Here is a 16,749-nt window from a genome sequence, read left to right as displayed (position 1 = left end):
TATATTTATAACCTCAACATCTAAGCTCCTCACACCCAGCCCTACATACATGCCTTTTCATCAAAGAATATAAAGTGTTATTGAACATCTTGGTATAATGTATATGCAAACCGACTTTATAGAAACGGATTTTTTCTTTATTGATTTTGAAAGAAAAAAATAAAATGATTATTGCTTAGCCAGCATGTTTCAAAAGTAACAATCTGAAATGCATAGAAAGCAGTGCTTATTGTCTACGTAAAGCTTTGTTTTTAACAGCAAAATATTCCTCTTTTCAGATCATTTGCATTGTTCTTCCAATTCATTATCTCTTCTGGATTATAAAATGTTAAGGTACAATGTGAATAAAAAACGTACCTTAAGGTAAATACTAGTTATTGGCTGACTACCTATCAATATCTCATAAAATGAGTGGACAAATCAAAAGGAAATGGCAAATATTAGATTGTATATGTGCAAGACTCATTATGTAGAAATGTCTTCTTCAATCTTAAAGGCTACTAAATTTTAAAATAAAATATTTTAAAGATGTTTCATTTATGGAAACAAATTAATAATTGTGCATACTATTATAAGTCAAATAATGAGAAACACAAATGATCAATTTCATGGCTAATATAAATACATTTGATAATATTAAACATTAATTATTAATCAAACTACTCAAAAACTTGATGGATACTTCACTAACAAATTTGATATAAATGGACAAACATAAACTTTTGCCTTAAAATCATAAATAAAACTAATAATATTATTATTTTATGTCATTCTGGAAATATGATCTAATTCAGTCGGGCAATAAAAAGAAATAAGGTATAAAATTAGAAGCGAGCATCATTACATGTAGTTAATATAATCATATAATTATAAAACCCATAAAAACTAAATAAGGACTCTACAAAACTAAGAATTCAAAAATAGATAGCTAGTTTCAAATATTATACACAAATATATTATATATAATATATATACATACACACACACACACACACACACACATATATGAAGAAAAGACCAATTAAAAATCCAACATAAAACAAAGTATTTTCGGTTAAACTGTATAGAATTTATATGAACAAAATTACGAAGTCTATGAAGAAACCCAAAAGAAGCCTTGCATAAAGATATAGTTTGGCCTGGAGAGGAAGATTTATTACTGCAAAGATATTATTTTTCCCCAAATGAATACAATCCAAATAAAATAGCAATGATATTATTGCAATCCTGTAAATTTCTCCTAAATTAAAAAAAAAAAAAGAAAATTGCCAATATCATTTAGAATTAAACAAAAATAAAAACAACAGCAGAAGATTGATTGGGAGGAACTGTATATGCCAAATATTTAGAAGTATTTTAAAGGATCAGTAGTTGAAATATTTTATAACAGAATGTCAATAAAGATATCAATAATTAAACAGCCACAGAGACATCAGAAATAGACTCATTTATGTATTTGTTTTTTTGCTTTGTTTTTTTAAATAATTTTTATTGGGGACTGTTGGGGAGCAGTGTGTTTCTCCAGGGCCCACATCTCCAAGCCATTGTCCTTCAATCTGGTTGTGAAGGGCTCAGCTCAGCTCCAAGTCCTGTTGCCATTTTCGATCTTTAGTTGCAGGGGGAGCAGCCCACCATCCCATTGGGGAATTGAACTGGCAATTTTGTTGAGAGCTCATGCTCTAACCAACTAAGCCATCTGGCCATGGCTGTATATGGTTTTAATACACAAAAAATTGGCTATTCAAAATAGTAAGGGATAATTAATTACAAAATTAATAATGTTAGAATCACTGATTAGCTATCTGGAGGGAAAAAAGTAAAACTGAATCTTCACTTGATTCGTACACCAAAATAAATTCTACACAAATTAAAGAGGTAAGTATTTTCAAATAATGATAATAAACACACTAATATTCAAGAATAAAATAGATACTAAAATAAAAATCTTAAAATGGTCATTACACAAACCCAGAAAACCTATAGAACAAATTGATAAACCTGATTAAATTAAAGTTTTGATTTCACATTGCAACAATAAAATCCATATACAGATACTTAATAAACCAGGAAAAATATTTTATTATATTTGACAAAAAGCATATTTCTGTAAAATACAAAGGGCTCCTGCACATCAATACGATAAAGATCAATAACCCAATGGAAGTGTAAGATTGACCATGAATTAATAATGGTTTATAAACACAAGATTTTGAAAACATATTTCAATTAAAAACATAAATTAAAACAGCAATTTGATACCATTTTTTCTCTATCAGATTGATTAAGACCAACAAGTTAGATAATAAAAAGATAGACTTGACAAGGGAGTGAGAAACAGCCCCAATGTTGAGGGTGCTGAAAATTGAGATAATCTCTCTATAGGTCATTGTTATAAAATCTAGCAAAAAAAAAAAAAAAAAGTATCAACTCTTCACCACAATAATTCTAATTTTAGAATTTTTTCTTTAACATATTTGCTAAAATGCACAAGAGGCATATATAAGATGTGGGTTACTGCTTTGTACCTATTAGCAAAAAAAAAGTAACAACATAAATTATGATTTGCAAGAAGGGTAACATCACTTACAATACATCCATACATTGAAATTATATGCTTGAATGAAAAAGAATGAGATAATTCTGCATGAGTTAATATAAAATAATATACAAAACTGTCAACAACAACAACAAAAAGGCCTAGAACTGAGTGTATGGTAGGCTTTCTTATAATTTAAAAGAGATATGTCTGTTTAGCAATATCTATGACCTTACTGTCATACATATATCAATATAAGTACATGGATTGGCTTCTCACTACATGAATTATTTCTGGAAGGCTACACAGGAAATAGTTAAAAGTGACTGCCTTTGATAAGGAAGACTGAGGTAGTGGAAATCTGGAGTAGGAGAGAGAGGGATTATTTCACTGAATCCTTATTTTCCTCCTACCATATTTCTATATAACATCCCCCTGAAATACTAGTTCATTTTTAAAATGATGAAGATAAAATATATGTACCTGTAATATGAAGTCTGAAAGTTTCTACAGATACATTATGAAAGTTCTATGTTGAGGTTAATCTGTGCCTTACATTACCCTAGTGACTTCAGGAAATGTAAGAAATTCGTAACACCCAGTTGCTGTCACCAAGGAGTGTATAATCTAGTTAGCAAGAGAAGATCAATGCATAATATATAATTGTAATCTAAAATATGATATCCTGTACTTTGGTATTAAATTGTATGGGGTCACCTGCGAGTATAATAGAGTGAAAGGAGAATCCAAAAATAATACAGTAATTTCCATTTTTACTTTGGTAAATCAAATGCAACTTCCTTTTTATTCTAGACATCACTAATCCATTACGACATTCTTAACCATTGACTTCTGAATGACCTTAGAATTGTTTTAACAAACCCATTCATAAATCAGTATCAATCGTTTAGCGTTAGAAAGCAATAAAACTTATTCGCCAACCCTGACCTAACTGCTGCTTGAAAAAGGTAAAGGAAAATCTTATTCAAATGACTAATAACTTTAACATAGATTATGTTACCAGAGATATGATGAATATAAATACATAACTTAGATAAAATTTATAAATTTAAATAACTCCCTCATCCTACTGATTTTTCAGAATATGTTTGAAGTTTAATTGGTTCTCCCTTTCTTTTCTGTTTGGTTTTAATTCTTATAAAACTGTGAATAAAAGGGTGCATCATATATAATAAGTTTAATTAAATTTCTTATTCATGACCCTTAATTGGGTAAAATCCAAAAGCAAATGACCTATATAATGACCACAATTTCTATAAATTTTCGTGTTTAAGACCCCTTCTTTATATATAAGAAACTGGAAATTTAGGTCAAGTTACTGTTATTAAAACAAAATAAATATTAATAATACTAAAATGTGTTATAGAAATTACAAATATCCAATATCTAAAAAAACAAAATCTTTAAAAATAATATTTTAAATGTGCACACATAAGTTCACATAAAAAAGTAAATCACTTTGTCTTTACTAATTCTTCCTAAAATATATATATTTCATGCTGAAAATAATATTAGGTGTTTATTATCAAGTTGAGTTCTACGTAATATTTTCTTATTTATTTATAATGATGTTTTCAACTTGGTAATTATATGCAAGACTCTTACGGAAATTGTAATTTTGTCCTTTGAGCAAAGAGAATAAGAATAACCAAGTAAAAACAGCACAAACAATGAATTGAAGTAACAGAAATCAGCATGTTGGTATCATCGCTAGTATAATTGTGCACATACACACAACATTATAAAGACTATGTTGATTTGTGTTACCTTGAAATACACAGTTTAGGGAAAAGTCACTGCAGACTCAACAACTATAAGTAAACAGAGTTTCTAGGTATCCCTAAAAATGAACTGCTTTCCCAAAATACATTTATATGATCTTCTCTATAGATTCTCTTTTCTCTGTTAAACTATTTTGGCAATTAAAGACATAGATTTATCATTTTGCAAAATGCTTGACTTGCTTTTATCTTAGTAAAAGACAATACATGATGGAGCAGGATAATTTCTGTTCTGGAATGTGACTGGCAGTTAATATTAAAAATATGGGTATAAAGAGAAATGAATCTTTGAGAAAATCCAAATGGATTTACTCAACAATACATTTATAGAGTCTTTTTAAATACTGGTGTTTGAATTGCATTATTTTTTACACTTCTAACCATGAATGACACATACATATTTATTCCTGTAATAATATTTGGCTTCAATTCAATACAGCAAATATTTATTGAGTATTATGTGCTGGCCTAGCCACTAAAGAATGTAGAAAACTGGGAAACACACATTTCCGACCATGTGGCACAATAAGTTTAGTAGTGACAAACAATATAATATTGAACATATAAAGCACTAAAAGTCATATAACCATCAGAGAGTGCTATGAAATTTCAAGGAAGTAGAAAATATGTATAATTGGGAGGTTGAAAACAAGATTTACTAAAATTTTATTTGGAAAGGGCTTTTGAAGGGTGGCAATGGATATCGTATATGAAAAGAAAAAAAATTACATATAGACAACTGCTTTATGTGCACCATTTTAACATTCAAATACATGTCCTCTGGAGGTGGGGGGAAGCAAGTAAATCAAAAAATAAGAGAAAGATAATTTGATAACTTGGTAATTAATACTGCTGTTCAATGGAAATGTGTCAGGGCATAGATGGTAGAAGTAAATCAATTTATTCTTAATTTGGTCTCTCTTCCATTTCTGAGTGAATCCACTGTAAAATATTATTTTTCTATATGTACTCTTTTTATGTGCTAAACATTATTTTCTTAACAATGTAGTAATAAGTACAGATTTTCATCAGAACTATATACACTCAGCCATGTATATTGAACTTTATGGATGATTTTCAATGGTAAATTTAAACATTTTCTGTTTTAGCTTTATTTGCTGAACTTAACCCACATATAAGATGCAACTTCTATATAAATTTATAAAGGTGGAAAAGGGTTGGACTTTTTCCAGAAGGAATAATTAGGCAGTTTGTGACCAGTTCATGAAATGTTGATTGCTAATTAAAGAAGTGCCTTTTAATCTTATAGACAATGGAGAACCCTTAAAAGATTTGAGAAAGTATGTCTTCAGGTCACAGCTTATGAATTAAGAGGAAGCCAAAGCTCTGTGTAGACTGGATTGAAGATAACACTTTTCAGAGAGGAAAAATAGTGCACACAAAGATCTGAGTGAAATACAATGCAGGCTTAAGCCTAGGTTATACTCTGTGAATAGACACGATGAAATGGGTGATGTTAGCCAAATTATAGAGGAGGTGTTAGTAGGACATGGGAAATGATTACAAGTTAGGAGTGTCAAAGGTCCTGTCTCCTTTAAATCCAAATGTTTAGGGGACAGAAGAAAAATAAAGAAATAAATTTGTCCCATGTACAATAGCATCAAAAACAATAAATTCCTTGGAATAAATGTAACCAAAGAGGTGAAAGATCTCTACTCTGAAAAATACAAGACATTGATGAAAGAAATGAAAGAAGACACAAACAAATATAAAGGTATTTGTGTTCATGGATTGGAAGAATTAATATTGTTAAAGTGTCAATACTACCAAAAGCCATCTATAGATTTAGTGCAACCCCTATCAAGATTCCAATGGCAGGCTTTACAGAAATAGAAAAACAACAGCAATAAAAACACACTAACAAACAAACAAAAAACAAGTAACATTTACATGGAACCACAAAAGACCATTAATTGCCTAATGAATGCTGAGAATGATAAAGAAAACAGGAGGCATCACACTTCCTGATTTCAGTCTACATTATAAAACTGTAGTAATTAAAACAGTATGGTAGTGGCATAAAAAGAGACAAATAGACCAATGGATCAGAGCTGAGAGGCCAGAAATAAACCTAAGCAAATGCAGTTAACTAATATTTGACAAGGAAGCCAGGAATAGTCAATGGGAAAAAGGGCAATCTATTTAATAAATTATGCTGGGAAAATTGGATATTGACATGCAATATAATTAAACGTGACTACTATCTTACATAACTCACAAAAATTAACTCAATATATATTAAATCTTAAACGTAAAACCTGAAACCATGGAACTCCTAGAAGAAAACATAAGAAAAAGTGCCTTGACATGGGTCTTGGTGAGGATTTTTTTGTTTTGTTTTGAAATCACACCTAAAGCACAGGCACAAAATAAAAAATAAGTGAAACCATACCAAATTAAAAAGTTTCTTCATAGAAAAAGAAACCAACAACAAAATGAAAAAAACCTATGGAATATTTGCAAACTATATATTTGATAAGGGTTAATATCCAAAATATATAAAGAACTCAAAGAACTCAGTAACAACAAAACAACAAAAACCCAAATAACCCAATTTAAAACATGGACAAAGGACATGAATAGACATTTTTTCCAAAGAATATATATGAATGTCTAATGGGTACATGAAAAGATGTTCAACATCACTAAGTCATTAGGGAAATGCAAATTAAAATTACAATGAGATCTGACATCATATCTGTCAGAATAGCTATCACCAAAATGAGAGGAGATAACAAATGCTGGCATAGAGAAAGGGAACCCTTGTGGACTATTGGTGGGACTGTAAATTGATTAGCTGCTATGGAAAACAGTATGGAGGCTTTTCAAAAAATCAAAAATATAATTGTCATATGATACACCAATTCTACTTTGGAACACGTATATCCAAAGGAAATTAAAACACTAACTCAAAAAGATATGAACACCATCCCCATTCATAGCAGCATTATTTACAATAGCCAGCAAATGGAAACAACCTAAGTGTACATCAAAGGATACATGGATTGAAAAGATTGTGGTATATATACACAATAGAATGTTCTTCACCCATAAAAATATGAGGAAATCCTACCATTTGCAACAACATGGATGGACCTTGAATGCATTATGCTAAGTTAAATAAGTCGAAGAAAGACGAATACTGTATATCACCACTTATACTTGGATTCTAAAAAGAAAAAAAGAAAAAAAAATCCCACCAAACTCATAAAAAGATCAGAGGTGGTTACCAGAGGTGGGAGGTGGGGAAAGAGGAATTAGAGTAAGGTGGGCAAAAGATACAAACTTACATTATAAGATAAGTAAGTACTAGGGGTGTCATGTATAACATTATGACTATAGTTAAACTGCTGTATAATATCTGGGAATGTTGTTAGGAGATCCTAAGAATTCTAATCAAAAGGAGATATTTTTCTTTTTTTTTATTGTATCTGTATGAAATGATGGCTGTTCACTAAACCTATTAAAATCATTTCACAATATACATAAATCAAACCCTCATGCTGTGAACCTTAAACTTACACAGTGATGTACATCAATTATCTCTCAATAAAACTGGAAAAAGAAAAAAAAGAAGAAAAAGTTTCCAGGAGAGGACATGTGTTGCAAAGAAAGGCCGAGTCTTTCAGAGAAAATAAGGCAAAATGCAATATTAATAGTCAAAGGTATCGTTTATTAAGCCTGTACTGTGCTCTAGGCACTTTTTGTATCTTCTATGGTTAGTTATTATTATAATCTCTAATTTACTGATCAGGAAACTGAAACTTAGAGAGATTTGGTAATTTATCCAAACTCATATAATTACTGAATGGCAGACCAGACTCGAGACAGAGTATGGACTGAGAAATCATTCCTGTTGACCACTGAAACACCAATTTCCATCAAAGGTAGGGGCTGAGTGTCAGATTACAAAGGATGAAAGAATGAGTGAGAAATAAGGCCTCTAGATACACTACACAAGGTGATTTAATGAAGGGAAGGAGGATGGTAGGGAAAGCTAATAAAATCAAAGAAATGTTCTTGTAGTAATTGGTATATTTATAGAGAGGGAGAAAAATTAGTATGGAGAAAGAAGCTGAAGACATAAGCACGGAAACTGACTAAGGTCCCATAGGAAGTAGAAGGTGACATGATCAAGATCTAAAGAAGAGCCCTTCTAGGTAAAACGGAGGGGGTATTCTTGTTTAGAGACAGGGCTGAAGGGATAGAAGAAACATGCAGTCAAAGGTTTCAAACTGCCACTGGCAGGACTCAAGAGAGAAATATATAATATTCATAGCAATAAATATGCAATGTGTTTTATTCCCTGTACAACACATTGACAATGGAGAGCTCACCATATTATATTCATAAGAAATAAATAAAAGTATTCCATAGGGTTGGTTACAGGAAGGGGGAAAAAAGTGCTGTGTTTAGTAATTCTTCATATATAATTTATCATATAATTCTGACAAAGTCACTATTCTATTGTAGGATATTTTTGGTTCTAATTGTCCAGATTGATTTTTAACAACGATTAAATTCACCATTTCACTTTGTATTTACAGATACAATAATGGAAGGGAAATAAAACAATCTAAATGTAGAAAAAAATTATACTTTGCCATTCACAGAAGCCCACAGTGGATTTTCATTACACAGAAGATCAGAAGAGAGCATGCTTATGAAACCACTGTCAGAGTTCAATCCTCAAGTGTGTCGGTTAGCTTGGTTACATTCTTTTGCTAAAGACTACATGATCATTAACTCTTAACCCTACCTGGGACATGACTTGAAAACATTTGTTGTTTTTTACAATGGATTCTAGAATGAGAGGTATAAGGATGAGCACCAATCTATTACCATTCTTGGAAAGTCAATCAAAAGAAGAGACGATACAAGTATTACACCTTCTCAATCTTTTGCTCTGGTCACCCTCCCCCCATTCAGAGACAAACGTTGACAACAGTTCCTTGTGATTCCTTTAGAAATATATATCTTTTTTATTATAGAAAATAATATATTAGGTTGGTGCAAAAGTAATTGCAGTTTAAAAGGTTAAAAATAATTGCAAAAATTGCAATTATGTTCGCATCAACCTAATACTTTTTTCTTTTCATTTAAACAAATATTGCATATTCTGCTGACTATTCTGTTCCTTGACTTTTCACTCAACCCTTTATGACAGGGATTGTCCATATCATGGTATCGAGTTATTTCCATTCTTTAAAATTACTGCAAGGCATTCTACTGTATGGAAATACCATAATGTTTGCACCTGGTGCCCTATTTTGGCCCTTTTTGGTTATTTGCAACATTTAGCAATTAAAAACAATTTAGTGGCAAATAGCATATGAAAAGAATATCAACATCATAGACCACTAGGAAAATGCAAATTACAACAAGATGCCACTACAAACCTATTAGAATGGCTAAAATCCAAAACACTGATACATTAAACGCTGGCAAGGATATAGAGCAAATGGAATTCTTCATTTATCGTTGCTGGTAATTCAAAATTGTACAGCCATTTTCGAAGACAGTATGACAATTTCTTACAAAACTAAATATACTCATACCATATAATCTATCAGCAATTACACTCCACGGTATTTATGCAAATGAGTAGAACATGTATGTCTACACAAATACCTGTATATGGATATTTATCGTAGCTTTATTCATAACTACCGAAACTTGGAAGCAACCAAGATGGCTTTTGGTAGGTGAATGGACAAATTGTAGTATATCTAGACAATGGAGTATTATTGAATAATAAAAACAAATGAGCTATCAAGCCATGAAAAGACATGGATAAAACCTAAATGTGTATTACTAACTGAAAGGAGCCAATATGAAAAGGCTGCATATTGCATGATTCCAAATATACGACATTCCTGAAAAAGCAAAACTGTGGAGACAGTAAAAAGATTAGTCATCGCCAGGTTGCAGGGAAGGAGGGATGAACAAGCAGAACACAGAGGATATTTAGGACAGTAAAACTACTGTGACACTAGGGTGGCACATGTTGTTATACATTTATAATATACATTACACAGTCAACACCAAGAGTGAACCCTAAAGTAAACTGTGGATTTTGGGTGATAATAATGTATCCATGTAGAAATGCAGGTTCATGGATTATAACAAATGTATCATTCTGTGTGGGATGTTGATAGTGAAGGAGTCTCTGTATGTGTAGGGGTACCAGGGGATATATGTGAACCTCTATTCTTTCTACTCCCTTTTACAGTGAAAGTAAAACTGCTTTAAATAATAAAGTGTACTTTACAAAAGAAAAGCCATCATAGAAATTTTAGTGTGCAGAATATCTCACTTCATTCAGAATATTTTAATAAACGTATTATGATTTCTATATTAATCCATTGATCATTTTGAAGTGTGATTTTAGTTTTTAAATGAATGGGTTAATTTTTTAATGCTAATCTCTAATTTGATTTTTATGTATGGAGAATGCTTTCTGTAAGATTGTCAATTATTTGAAAATGTTAAGACTTCTTTGGAACCTAACACATGGTGAAATTTGAAAAGATTTTGCATGAGTTTGTTGTGCATGTAAGGGTTACTATATATATACTGGCTTACGCTTATTAAACATATTACCCAAATCTTAAAAAAAAAATTAAATGAATATTTTTGTGCATATAACTGCTCAAATGCATTAAGTATATTTTTATGTTTTCTTCTTTGAGATGGAATGGTGGGTGAAAGTGTGCACATTTTAAACACTGGTAAATATTGCAAAATGACCTTCCATAAAGGTTCAGCAATATTCACTGACATCAAAGTGTATGCTTCATTTACTCAAAACAACATAGGATATTATTGCTTTTGTTAATAATCAACAATCTGACATTGAAAAAAAATGCAGTCCCACCATAGTTTTGACTTTCTTATGGGTAGGGTTGGTTGTTTTTTCACATGTTTAAAAGCTTTTTGTATTTCTTTTTCTCTGAACTTTGCCTACTTTTATATGAATGGTTGGTCTTTGAAAAAAATGATACCAAAGAGAGATTATGTATTAGGACGTGATTATTTGTGACGGGTGTTGCAAATGTTTATCACCATTTATTCTTTATTAACAGTCTCTAATATTCTGTTATTGCTTCCTATCCAGTTTTGGGACATTCTTGCTTTTAAAGAAGATGCTTTGTCATGGTGAATTTATGTTTTACTATATTGCTGTATTTGCTCAGGTTTTATATAGAATGATGGCAGTAACGGTCATCAGAGAAATGGTTTGTAATTTTTGTGTGCATGGGAAGAACTAACTTTTTCAGTTGTGAAACTGATATTATAGTGCTTAAATTGTAACAATGTTTCTTAAATATCTGGTAGAATTTTTCAACTGGACTTGGAGCTTTTGGTGAAATGGTGAGAAGGGATAAATATTAACCTTTTTTTCTATTTTTATAAAATAAAGTGCCTGCTTTTTCCTTCTAGAGTTGATTTTGGAAATTTTTATTTTTCAAGTACATGCTTTTATTAACACAGGTTTTTAAATTTGTTTCTATGATGCTGCATAGTTTAATTTTTAAAATATCTTCAGCATCTATGATTATTTTCCCAGTCTCATTTTATGTACTGCCCTTTCAATGCCTTTACTTTATTAGGTTAGTTAATAATGTATTAGAAATTTCAGTTATTCTTTCAAAAACTTAGTTCTGGAATTTTCAAATTATTTTTCTTTTGTTCTAAATTTTTTAAAAAATGAATTGATTTCTCTGTTGTCTTTTGGTTTGTTTTGATATTTTCTAACTTCTTGAGTTAGACGTTGCATTAGTTAGGATAAGCTATGCTGTAGTAACAGACCCTGAAATCTGGTGGCTGACACAATAACGGTTCACCGCTTATTCACATAAAATTTTATACAGTCAGGTAGCCTTCCTCCAGCTTGTATGTAATGTCCACTGCACCCATAATTTAAAAGGTCACTCAGGCAGGAGAAAAAAGAAAAGCAGAAGGATGTTCACTATAGCTTAACTGACTTGGCATGGATGTGAAATAGTTACTTCTACTCACAGTGTATTGGTTAGAAGTAGTCATTTTGCCCGAATCTAATTGCAAGCAAGTTGAGAAATACAGTAAAGCATAAGAAGAATTGGTGAATGAATGCTGTCTCTTTTATTTACTGTTAAATAATTTATTATTTCTTTTGTGTTTCTTAATGTAAATACAGATGTCTCAATAGTTCTTAGAACAGTTTTTTAAACTTTAATAATTATAAATAGATAAATGGTACAATGTAAAAATAATTAGAATGCTATTTCAATTTCTTAAATTTTATAAATTGAGTTTTAATTACATATAATTTTGGAAATTTTGAATTTAATATTTTAATATTTTTTTTGTTTCAGTCTCTCTAAATGAAGATGGCAAATTACCACAAACAAATTTAAACATGTATTATTGAAGATTCTCAAAAGTTAATATATGTTTAAAATAAAGTTTCAAATGATGTCTTTTGTAATTTTATAGCATTTATACTTCTAAAGTTGTTAAAGTCTAAAAATACACTTAGTGTTTTGTAACATTGAATATAAACTTACAAATTCTCCCCTTGAACAATGCTTTGTTTATATTCCTCACATTGTGATATGCATGCATCATTATTTTCTAAATGTTCTACAGTTTCAGTTGATTCCCTCTAGAATTACAACAGAGTTTTCTTTTATTATTAAGTTTTCAAGTTGAAGTGTGGTTTACTCTTCATAATTACTATATTTATTGCACTATGATCAAGGAGTTTTCTCTATATTATTTCTACTTCTTGGAATTTGTCAAAGTCATTTGTGACAATAAATGTTCATTCAATAAAGATTTCATGAGCCTTGCAAAAGAAGAATTATTTTTCGCCTTCTATGAACAGAGTTCTATCTTCATTAGTTTGATTTAAACATTAATTCTTTTACATCCTTCCTTATTGTCTTCCACTTAATTTCTGTGGGCTAAAATAAGTGAATATAATTTATTCCCTCTAGTATTACTTTCTCATTGTGGTTTCTGTAATTTTTGATGTATACAATTTGATAGCATGTTATTTAATATAAAATATTTAAGACTGAAAAACCTTTTTTGAAGAGTGCATTTTTAACATTAAAATGTGTTTTCTCTTTGTTTCCTCCATGTTTTATTCTGGTCTATAAACGTATCTCTCTCACTAATTGCTCTAATCATTTTCTCAGTGAGGCTTTATGTGAAAAAAATGTCTTGTACTTTGTATGTCTAAATTATCTGGAATAATATTTTAACAGGGTTTAGAATACTAGCCTGAAAGTGGCCTTAGCTTCAAAGTACCAATTATCTTGTGGCATTTTTTAATGCCTTCTTAGATACTCTGATTTTTCTCTCTGGTAGTTTCAATATGTGATGTTCTGCAATTTCAAAATGACTTATAGTGGTTTGGGTTAATTTCATTAATTGTACTCAGAAATCTGAATGCACCTTTTTTTTTTCCTTGAGGAATCAAGTTCTTTAATTCAAGGAAACTTTAGTCACTCTGTTTTTTTTGTTTGTTTTTTTTGTTTGTTTGTGTTTTTTTTTTTTTTTTTTTTGTTAGTACTTGTACCTCTCACAGAATTTAAGTATCTGTTGTAGTCTTTCCAATCATGTATCTTGACTGTTCTTTCTTACTTTTTAATTTATTTTCTGTTTCTCTGTGATCCTGAGTGAACTATCTATTCTTATTTTTTAAATCACTTTCTCTGTGTCCAGTGTAGAGTTTATTTAAAAGTCCATGTTGATATTATACATTTAATTCCCAAATCTAATGTCTCATTCTTCAATTGTTCCTGTTAGAATTATTCTGCTTCTCATCTGTATCTATACCTGTATCTATCCATATCTGTATCTGTACCTGTATCCACATCTACATCTACGCCTAAGCCTACGCCTATGCCTACACCTACACGGATACATACACCTATACCTATACCTTTATCTACATCTATCTATCATCTATGTATCTATATTCTTGTTCAATTTAAGGATATTATTATCTATTTTTTTATCTTTGAGTATCCCAAACATACTTATTTTACACTTTTTAAAAATACATACCTTATTTTTATTTAAACTTGAGTAAATTCATTTAAAAAAATTAATCAAATTTATTGAGTTAATGTTAGTTAATATCATATGAGTTGATTTTGATGGCTGCTTTTATTAGAGATAGTTTTCCTCAAGTATTTTAGAATATCGGTTTGCAATTTCACCTTTGAAAGGAGTTTTCAATTTTTCTTTCTGACTTGGTGTGCATTTTCGCCCTTATGTATAGGTATTGCTGGTTCCCCATCAGCTCCCGCCATTACTGCCAACATTCTTGGTTCAGAAATAGATCTTATATTTGGTTTTTGTGGTACTGTATCCCAATACAATCATATGTATTTTTATCACATTTAGTCCCTAAGCCAGATAGAGGTTTGGCTTGATTATCATGTCTAAGTCCTCGTATCTCTCTTTGCACAGAACTTCATTTAAGTAACCATCTTAGGCAGCAACCAGCAGTAATTTTGTTTGTATGTTTATTTTATTTTATTTTATTTTGCTTTATTTTATTCTTTTTTCAAAAGCAAAGGAGTCCCATTCCAGTTTCTGGTTTCTAGCAGTGAGCCTGGCTTCAATCCCCAAGTTAATGTGGGACAGCTTTATTTTCCAATAACCCTAAAATAGGAACATGTTTTCGTCTCTACTGGCCTCCATATCCAACCCAGTGAGGCCTCTAGGTTCAAAACAGATCACCATCTGTTATTCTCTTTTATATCTGTTAATCAGATATAAGATTACATATATACAGACATATAAACACACACACACACACACACACACACACACATATATCAGGGGTGCCAAAAAATGTACACATTTTAAGATATGTTATATAATCAATGCTAGCATCATTTATCGTATTAAAATTTTAATGTGTTTTTTTTTCCTTTCTTAAAATGTATATACATACATATTTTTGGCCACCTTCTTTTCTCCTGCTATAGTTTATCATCACCTCTGTGTATTTTCAGCAGTGGAGAAAGGGTACAAAGTATAAATTTAAAATTCCGTCTTAATATGAATTTATTTTCTTATACCTTCTTAATGAGATTAGAGTAGTTCATTGTGTGAATGAACTGTAATTATTAAGTAATTCCCCTAGTGGTAGGGAATACATTATTTCTATTTTTTTTGCTATTAAAACAAAAATGTTGTATGGAAAATCTATTACAGAATTGTACACCTGAAACCTATGTCACTTTTCTAACAATAGTCATCCCAATAAACTTTAATTAAAAATATATATAGATATAGATATAGATATAGATATAGATATAGATATATAGATATATAGATATGCATATATCCTTATACACTCCTGCTGTTGTTTACATGAATTTCTAGAAGTGGGAAGGTTAGATCAAATGTATATTCCTACCAACAGCTGGAGGGCTTATTTCCATTGCTGTGCAATATCAAATGTTTCTTTTCATTTTCTAAGCTGAAGATGGCATTGCTTTTCTATGAGGGGTGGATTTGAAATGTCCTCCTCTGATTCACAGAGTATAATTGCAATTTGCTGCTCTGAGATGTGAGAGACCCGATGTAGGAGAATGTAGTTCATGGTCAAAGATAGGTATTTTGAGAGTAGAAGCTTTTAAATCATGATGGTTATATGGTACCTTAATTTAATTTAGCTTTCATTCTATTCTGTATAGTAATAAAAAAACTTATTAGTGTGCTTACATTTTAACATTAATAAAATGGAAATTTATGTGTAAAAGAAAAGCCATTCTAACCACCAAATGTAAATTGATTAGCCTGAAAACTTTTAAATGCTCAAGCTAGCATTTAGAAATATTTGAAAATGAATATGAACTCTGAATTCAACATCTTGGGTAGTTTAAAGTTCTTTTAGCTTGTCAAATTGAGAATTTAATTAAAGTAAAATTTAAAATATCAAAAATATTAGAGATGTGCCCATATTTTTAATCCAATGCTTATATTTGTTCACTTTAAAGTTTGCAGTATTCATAAAGGACTACCATAAATATGCATACATAATTGTGAATTATGACTCATCAGATAGTTTGATACATTGTGGTTTACTGTACTTAAACCACAGATTAAATTAGAAGCAGATTATGGTTAAACTATTACCTTTCATGTTTCCCTACATTTTTTATTTATATTTTTATTTATTTTTCTGTGAGAAACTCAAATTCTACTTTTTTAGTAAATTTCGGTTATATGATACAGTATTATCGACAGTCACCATGTTATATCACCTTTCCCTTTGAAAATACCATGAGTTGTATTGCATTCTGCATTTTTACATCAAATTTTGGTGTATATGATGACTATTAGATACAAACATCTGATGTTTTTTTTTAACATTATTAA

General features: G+C 30.3%; 1 protein-coding gene across 1 annotated transcript in view; it reads right to left on the bottom strand.

Annotated features, from left to right (window-relative positions):
- LRP1B (LDL receptor related protein 1B) overlaps positions 1-16,749 on the bottom strand; it is a 1,793,989-nt gene that overhangs the window by 650,457 nt on the left and 1,126,783 nt on the right. The window lies entirely within an intron of this gene.

This window comes from Rhinolophus ferrumequinum, chromosome 8 (genome assembly GCF_004115265.2).
Source record: "Rhinolophus ferrumequinum isolate MPI-CBG mRhiFer1 chromosome 8, mRhiFer1_v1.p, whole genome shotgun sequence".
NCBI classification, from domain to species: Eukaryota; Metazoa; Chordata; class Mammalia; order Chiroptera; family Rhinolophidae; genus Rhinolophus; species Rhinolophus ferrumequinum.
Note: the sequence above shows the minus strand (reverse complement) of the source record. Positions and strands in the feature narration are given on the sequence as shown.